The sequence below is a fragment of the Scophthalmus maximus genome, chromosome 22 (assembly GCF_022379125.1).
Source record: "Scophthalmus maximus strain ysfricsl-2021 chromosome 22, ASM2237912v1, whole genome shotgun sequence".
NCBI lineage: Eukaryota > Metazoa > Chordata > Actinopteri > Pleuronectiformes > Scophthalmidae > Scophthalmus > Scophthalmus maximus.
In genome coordinates this window covers 12,705,937-12,715,000 of record NC_061536.1, presented here as the reverse complement: position 1 = coordinate 12,715,000, position 9,064 = coordinate 12,705,937, and the positions used below count along the sequence as shown (strand labels likewise).

Below are 9,064 nucleotides of genomic sequence, written 5' to 3'. Positions count from 1 at the left end.
CTGTTTCAAAGCTTCATGCGGTCATGTTGTCCTGCTTCATGAGAAAGAAAATCCATTCTCACTCCGTCCGATGGTGAAGTTGAGTGTAGCAGTCGTTCGTGACTTTGGGTGTTTGTGCTAGCGTGCAGACGAACACCATGCAGCGGCTCACTGAACGCTCCACAGGCCCCGAGGGACGTGAGGGCTCAGAGTTGCATGAACGACGTCTTCTTTGCTCTCCAGCAACCGTTTTTAACACAAAGGAGAAGTATGTTTTTTTTTTTGATTTTGTAACCATCTGCGCCGGGGGACCGCAATTACCAGTAATTCACACTCAGGTAAAGTGGAGGGTGTAGAGAAACAGGCTCTCTTTGTTTCCAGAGCAGTTCACAGTTTAATGTTTAAAGTTTCCACTGTTTCTCTCCAGTCTCCGAGGTTTGAGAACGACCATAATAAAACCACAGAGAGAGAGAGGTGTGTGTGTGTGTGTGTGTGTGTGTGTGTGTGTGTTCTGCAGTTAATCTGTTCTTAGACAGGCTGTTCTGCTTTAAACGACTAATATGTGCCTCAGCACTTTGGGATCTTCAAAATCTGTCGCTGCAGGGCACGGCCAACCTACACGCTGCTACTGGCAGCGCACACGTCCATCGTACAGGTGTACACACACACACACACACACACACACACACACACACACACACACACACACACACACACACACACACACACACACACACACACACACACACACACACACACACAGAGAGGTCTACACACAGGCAGTATGGATAGTGCTCAAAGGATAATTCAATGAATCAATTAAATTTTTGTTCCAGCTTCTCAGATGGGAAGATTTGCTGTTCATCTCTTGCTTTAAATGATTCTAAATTGGCATAGTTGACATAAAGATGTTATAATAACCAGATGTGAAAGAAATTGTCCAGTAGAACAACTTAACATTAAAACATAATCAAAAGTTTAGAACCACAGAAGCCATTTGTGCTGATTAAACGTGCCAAATAAATATTTAATAAGAGTTTATGAGACTGAAGTGATGCAGCGAGCGTGGGCTCCACTGGCAGGTTGGTCCACATTAGAGAGGCCATAATGAAGAACACACACACACACACACACACACACACACACACACACACACACACACACACACACACACACACACACCTCAGTAATCAGCTGTGTGCTGCAGGTGTTCTGTTGTGAGAGCTCTCATTGCCGTTATCCAACAAGATGACTCACCGAGAGCCACGTCATGTCTGCTGCTTGCACACACACACACACACACACACACACACACACACACACAAGTGTAATAATGTTATCGATGAGTTATAGAGCACTTCCACCAGTTTATCTACTGAAATATGAAACATGAATATGAATGATAGGTTCATAATCATGTAAAGTGGCTGCACTAGGTTCAGACCAGGTACGGCAGCAGTTTTACACCCAGTTTCTTTTGTAGACGTTTCATAATGTCCATTAAAAGTAAAGTAAATTCTACTTAAATTGAATTGCATAGCTAAAATAATAAATACATTTATGTTAGCTGAGAAGATATAATGTAAAATAAAACATAATATAAAAATACATGGGCTTTATTAGTGAGGATAAACTAGAATAACTCCCCAAACTGACTTTGTGGTGAGTTTGTTTTATGAACGGTTTGACTGAGGTGAAGCTGCTTATAGGTCTAATACTTTTGGTTTAGTTCGAAATACTCAAGTAAAGTAAAAAAAAAAAAAAACAATCCTCAAGATTCTTTAAAGTGTTTATGTGCAGAACTTCCAAACACATTTTTCACAAAATATCCAGGGCCTGTGTTTCCTCACAACATCAGTCCTGTTTATTGTCTTTGCAGGTTCCCAGTAAAAACGATGAGGCTGCGGTGAACTCTGCTCCTCTTACAGCTGCATGTCGCCGCCTCACTCAGTCTGGATAAAATACAATCACCTCAAAACCTAAAATGTGACCTGTTACACACACACACACACACACACACACACACACACACACACACACACACACACACACACACACACACACACACACACACACACACACACACACACACACACACACACACACACACACACACACACACACACACACACACTGATTACAACAATGACATCCCACCAACCACCGCAACCAAAACATGCCGTCAGCAAACCAGTTTATCAGCCTGTAGTTGCTGAAAAAACCTTATTCTAACATGATATCTCTTATGTCGCTGAGCCAAACACACACACAAATGGAAACCTCGGAACATGCCTCTGTCACTTAACAAATCAAGACTAAACTGATTATCCTGTATTTGCACTCAGCCTCCCGAGACCTGATCACTTTGGATATGAGCATCGGCTAAAAAGCCCGAAATCTAAACTGACCGGCGACGTGGTTTCAACATGAGCTGGATCCTCAGAGAACCTGGAGTCGAGCAGACTGTTTGTGGTGATACCAACTAAAACCCTGCTAATCTCAGAGGCCGGGGGCCCCGACTCTGGACAGAACAGGTGGTCCTCTACCCAACCTGGAGCTAATAATGCATTATGTTAGTTAGTAATCAGCTGAAAGGCAGAAGGGAAACCAAGTCAAACCTGTGCTGACCCCGTCACCCTCTCTCTGATGCCAAACAGTGACTGTGAATATTGTTTTTCTTCTCACAAAGACCAGCCGCTTCAAGTCGGCTCATCAATGCTTTCAGTTAACTGTCTATAGAAGCTCCAGTTATATATATCTCAGAGAGGAGGCTGTGGTGCATTTGACCACATCTTGACAAATGACATCTCGATTTGACCTGGTGTGGATCAGCGTCTGGGCGGAGCCTCCGTCTGCGGCGTTTAACCACCGAGGGAGCCACATCTTTGTGGCTACAGTGTCAGAAATGAAAGCTAGTGACCCGTTATTGTGAGCGTTTTATTGTCTCGGCTGCACTTTGCAAACGGCAGTAAATAAACCCGTGGCTGTGTTGTTAGGCATCGTTCCTGCCCTGAGGGCAGTTATAGTCTTAGTGGGCCGCAAAGATCACATGGACGGACGGCACGTCCACATGACCAGAGACGAAATGTTCCTTTAACAAAGAAGCGAGGTCGAGCTCGACATCCTCACTTTGGAGGATCTCTGCAATGTCTTGGTGAGAACATTTGGTTCTAGAAGGAGAAACGCAGCGACACACACTCTTTGAAGGTCAATGTCGAGGACACGGGAGCCTGAATGTCTGACAGTGAGGAGCCAACTTCATGCGTCAGAGTTGATTCAACAAAAATAAAGTCATGTTGTTTTAAATCAATAATTCACGTCCCGATAGGAAACTTCTTCACAAGAAAATCCTTTTGCTTTTCATAGGAAAATCATGTCACCTCAAGGTCCACTTACTCGTTTCTTTTCAGTTGTAATCACCACATGGAAGTTTGCTCTCACACTTTACATTACATGTTTGTCCAAAGTGACTTACAATAATCAATAAGAATATCAGAGGTAGGCAGGAAGCATCAAGGATTTTTAGCCCCGCCTCTGACCGGAAAGCGAACCCCCAGACCTTCTGCACCAGAGTCAGCGGTGTAACCCACCACGCTATACCAAGCTGCTTTAATGTCAAAGGTGCAAACTCTAGTTGGCTGATGAAAATGACAGGGAAGGGCAGTGAGTGTGTTAGAGATAGATTGATAGTACAATAATAAACTTCATAAATTATTAGGATTAAAGGTCAACAGGTTAACAGCAGGCAGCGCTAAACACAAAGTGCAGCAGAGGAGGCTGGTGGGAAAGAATTTGGCGATAAAGCAAAACGAAGACATTCGACCCGATGATGGTGCGATAGGAAAAGTCAAGGGATCGTCTAAAAATAATATCAATTCATCATGAGGACGACGTGAATGTCAAACCAAAGTGTGAGGGTCAATCTCATTCACGAGTTTCAGTCGACACCAACACAGACACAACCTCCACTTAAATAAGGAGGTTTTTTATAGTTGCCATTGGAGCAAAAAAAATTAATACATTGGAAAATTGGATCCGCACATTTTCAGGAGTTTCCCGTTCACGTACGTCGAACGCAGCAGAGAGCAGCTTCATTGACTTGATATATCTCATTTGTTTACATCTATTCAAAACCAAAATATTAAAGCAGTTTTATACTCCGTTGATCTAAGCGGCTGTTTCATATTTCCTGTACAGACATTACAGCCTCAACGGCACCATCTTTAATGTCGGTCACGGGAAGACGTGTCAACACAACGTCTATGCTCCCTTTGTTCAAATAAAATGTGCCAATCACGTCTTTATCTCGCAATGAAGAGAGAAGAAAAAGAAAAGCCCCTTCAACCACGTCTGCAGGAAGGAACGCATCAATCTGGCGGTTTTTCTCATACTTTTAAAGTCGGCGTGGGACAGAGCACGGAAAGATTAAAAAAAAAAATGACAACAAACTATAATAAACTAGTTGGATGAAGCTGAAGTTACTGTCACACAAGCGCTTGAGGTACATTGTTGTGGTTTTCTGTCAATATTTCATACATGCACGTTACAAAAAAACCCAACAAAAAAACACTTAGCAGCAGAGCTGCCCACACGCAGTGTTGGCAGCAATGTGCCAGCGGCTTGATGGAGCGATAACACACATGAGAGAAGCATTAAACTGTGGAAAAAACACCCTGGTGACGACTGCTCTTCACTGGAATCCAGCTCACACACACAAGTTCTGCACACTGTGTGTGTGTGTGTGTGTGTGTGTGGGTGTGGGTGTGGGTGTGTGTGTGTGTGTGTGTGTGTGTGTGTGTGTATGTGTGTGTGTGTGTGTGTGTGTGGTACATAAGCCTCTCCCCAAGAAAACATCCAAACGTCTGGTAAACTGCATCACCCTAAGACGTTTGCTTCCTCAAACGCAACCCAAATAAAATGCCAAATGAATCCGAGAAAAAAATACAGCGTCTGTGTGGCTGGGAGAGGATTTGTTATCTACTAATGATGTTTACACACCGTTTTGCATTGGAAATTAACAACACAGTTGCCTGGTTTCCCTACCACCAACTTCCATGAAGCCGCAACCTCGGTTTCCAGAGGATTCCAGTTTCCATGTAACTGAAATCCTCTACAACTATTCTACTGTATCTACAGTATGAGGACTCTAACTGACTGGAACTCTTCTTCAGTCAAATGTCATCATGAGGTGTTTGTTTAAGTTTTTTCGGGACCAATCCAATTGTTGGTGAGTTGCCAGAGAACAATTGAGAATGTGACTGACGAGTTTCTTTCGTCAAACAAGATTATGATTAACGGATCTGTGTCCTCTCTGGAAAACTTCATTCATCATGTTCTTAAGGGAGGAATACACAAACGAAGGGGTTTCCCTCTTTTCCACTGAGTCACACACACACACACACACACACACACACAATGAGAACATGCAGTTATCCAGAGTAGTGCACTGGAAGGTGGAGGTAGAAGCGAATCAGTCTATAATTAGAGGTGCGTTCAGGAGCCATACTGCTGACTCGTTCAATGTTTAATGTCAGGCCTGCAGGCGCTAGTCGCAAAGAGCAAACCTCTTTACACTGCGTCTTTAAACACACACACACACACACACACACACACACACACACACACACACACACACACACACACACAACTCACACCGAGGCCCCCAAGGAGACGGGCGAGGTGTAACGGACAGTGAATTGGCCGAGTGGATTCGGGTCTCAGAGAGGAAACGGCAGCACAAAGCACGGACGCGGGCCGACGCAGCACATCTGAACGACGGAGCGTGTAATTTCCCGGCCATTGTCCGTAACCTGAGCCGCTTCACGACATGGGAACCCAGAGCTCCTCTGGCCTGGATGAGGTAATGGTGGAGCACGTCTGAGCAGGAAGCCTGAGAGAGAGTCACATCCTCTGTGAAACGTTGGTGTTTTTAAAACGGGATCTGGTCGAGAAGGGGGGGGAAATACAGTAGTTTCTAATTTGAGATATTGGAAAATCCTATTTATCGTTTTGAAACCTTCCACGTTTTTGAGGAACTGAAAATCCTTTTGTTCAGAGCTGCAATGATTGGTCAAGTCATCGATTGGTCGAACGACAGGAAAATTACGGGGGGGGGGGGGGTTGTGCAAAATTGTCAAATAATGGTAGTTTCAGCTTCTCGTGAGGATGGGAGGATTTGATGATTTTCTTTCTGATATAGGACATAAAACTGAATATCTTGATTTGAGGTTATCTTTTGTGATCCGTGGGAACAATTTTCACAATTTGCTGTCATTTTATAGACAAAACATTAGTCAATTTACCAAATAATTGATTGGCAGAGTAATTGATGATGATTGATGCAGCACTACTTTTGTTATCTTAAGACTAGTAAATACTATTTGTGGATCTGTGCGTTTTTTGTCCAATAAACGTGATGTTTCAAAGGTGTAGGTGAAGATATTCAAATACTAATTTGAAGTACTGATCTGCTCAAAAACAACTCCATATTGTTAAACAGCAGTCTGATAGTCTAATTGTCATTTTAGTCACTGTTGGTACAAAACTGTTAACTGTATAATCTTACTGGAGACATATAATTAACTTATAGTTACATTTTCATAAACAATCCCGGTCAGTAGTGAACAGTGAGAGATAACGGGTTTACATTTTACAGGAAGAAAGCCTCACTGGTATCGAACAGATGATCAATCGGCCAATACTTAAAGTTTAGGTTACAGCCTGATCAATACTGGCTTTCTTGAGGCAGATACTGATAATTAGGAGGAAAAAGAAAAAAATCCAACAATGACATCTTGAACAAATAAACTTTGTCAGTTCTCTCTGTTGGACAAAGACGATATTGTTTCTAAATGACCACACAACATTTTTGTACCACAACTTCTTCTTTGTCTTTTACGCATGTGCAGTATTCTGATAATATATTAGCAATAAATCATATCAACTCATCATTTCAGGCACTTTGTTTGGATTATTGACGTTGTAATAGATTTATAAATTAGAGTCCTGTAAATATTTACATCCTTTTCTTTCTTATTTTTACAGTTTATCTCTTTTCAGACAGAGACATGGGCGTTCAATGTCCTTCGTAATAAAGTTATTAAGAAATAATTAAAGGGTAAATAAATGAATCAATAAATAACACTGGCCTTGCAAATTTTAGCGACCAAGTAGCATCCCTGTTTATTTTAATGCAGCAAGAGACATAAACGTTCCATTTGGTTCTCAACAAACATCTTAAGGCAAATGTTTATGTCGAGTATTTGCCGTCCTGCTCCTCGATTGCATGAAAAACATGACGAGAGAAAGAAAAAATGTACAAACCTTTGAAACAAATCCAAGACTTGGTCACTGACTCCCACGTTGTAATTAAAGAGTTCTTACACTAATACCTTAAATATTATTCTCAAATCGAAGTGACCATCATCACAAAAACCACAATTTAACTCCTGTGATGACTCGACAACACCAAAATAATATTTACAACACCTTCTACAGCTGCACCAGTTTCCTAGATCAATTCTTTTCTGATGTTTATGGTTACACACGTCATGAACTTTAGATGCTTTTACAGTCACAATATTTGGTTAAAATGTGCTTTAAAAAAATCTATTCCTCCAATGCCACCAAGACAATATGGCACTGGACACTTTGAGTTATGATCATAACATGTGAGCCTCCAACAGTTAATGCCCCCCCAAAAATATTCATATGATATTCCTGGGTGCGTGTTGCCTTCACGGCACCTCCACTTGGCGCACCCCGGGCCTGGGGAGTGGCTGGGCAGGGACAGGAATGTGTTTTAAAGGGAAAGGATTTCAACTCTCTCACATCCCGAGGAGAGGAGGAACGAAATACAAAAATCAGAAATGCAGGGATTTTTTTTTTTTCTTCTTCTTCCTGCTTTTATACTTTCTGACGATGTTCAGTCGTGACAGGCGCAGGACACCGGGGTGTCATCTCTCCCGGCCTCCGTAGCGCGTTCACCTACATGTCACATTCTCTCCATGGTCATTTAGGTGATTTCTGTTCCCTCTTTTCTTTTTTCGGTTTCAGTTCTGGGGAATAACGACCCACGGAGGAGAAACCCGCCGCGTTCAGGCTCCGCGGCGGCGACGTGACCGCGTCGTTTATCCATGCGGGTGATTCGGGGACACACGGAGAAGATGACACCTCGGACGGCACTTACCGGAGGGTTGTCGCCGGGTTGTCGGCTTGGCAACGCCGCGACGTCCGCGTCCAAAACCGCTGGCGGTTCCACCCTCGCGTCGCCTCGCGCTCACCACCCCCCGAGTCCTGCGGGCGAACACGGTGCTCAGTTCGCCGGCCTCTCTCTCTCTTCCCTCGGGGCTGCTGGCAGGTGACGGCGGCCTCTCTGTTCTGGTTCTTCGTCGGACTAACCTCCGCAGCTCCGCCCCGCTCCGCCTCGCGCTGTCTCCGCCCGCCGCCCCGTGACGTCACGGAGGAAAGCCCCGGCCGCCGACGTCACGCCGTCAAGAAAACTGCAGAAACCCCGCCCCGCGGCGGTGTCACCGCCCTCAAAACGAGGCCGGTTTATTGGAAGTGTGAGTGACTGAGGGGAAAACGGGAGAGAGGTTCTCATGTTCTCATGTTCTCCATGTTCTCATGCTCAGATTAGAGATGAGACTTTGATGGACGGTAGATGACATCATCACTCGGCCCAGGGTATAGAACTTGTTTCATCACTTTGCATTAAGACCCCAGAGAACCTGCACACTTTCCGCCAGTGTTTCTCTCCGTGAGTTAGTTTAAAAGTAATTTGATTTGCAAGACATTAATTCTGAGGCGTTACATACACAAAACAAACATGCCCTTTCTTACCAACTCAAGGTTAGTCATCCTTGTCCGTCATTTCTGGACTTGAACTGAAGTCCAACACGTGGTGTTTTCAGAATTCCTCTTTTAAAGGATTTTAAAAGGATAACCCAAATTATTTGTCATGAAACATTAGATTGAACAGCGAGAAAAATCAAGAAAAAAAAAATCAAGATCCCTCCTTTATTCCCCAAGAAATTAATTTAAGAAAAAAAAATCCCTATGTTGCAATGTTGAAGAAAGTGAGAAA

The 9,064-nt window shown here is 43.5% G+C and overlaps 1 protein-coding gene across 1 annotated transcript in view; it reads right to left on the bottom strand.

Annotated features, from left to right (window-relative positions):
• Nucleotides 1-8,428, bottom strand: part of rnf19b (ring finger protein 19B) — a 26,916-nt gene extending 18,488 nt beyond the window's left edge. Inside the window, exon 1 of the mRNA XM_035621343.2 lies at nt 8,168-8,428. The gene's annotated coding sequence lies outside the window, so the exon portion shown is untranslated. The remainder of the gene's footprint in view (nt 1-8,167) is intronic.
• Nucleotides 8,429-9,064: the final 636 nt, after the last annotated feature.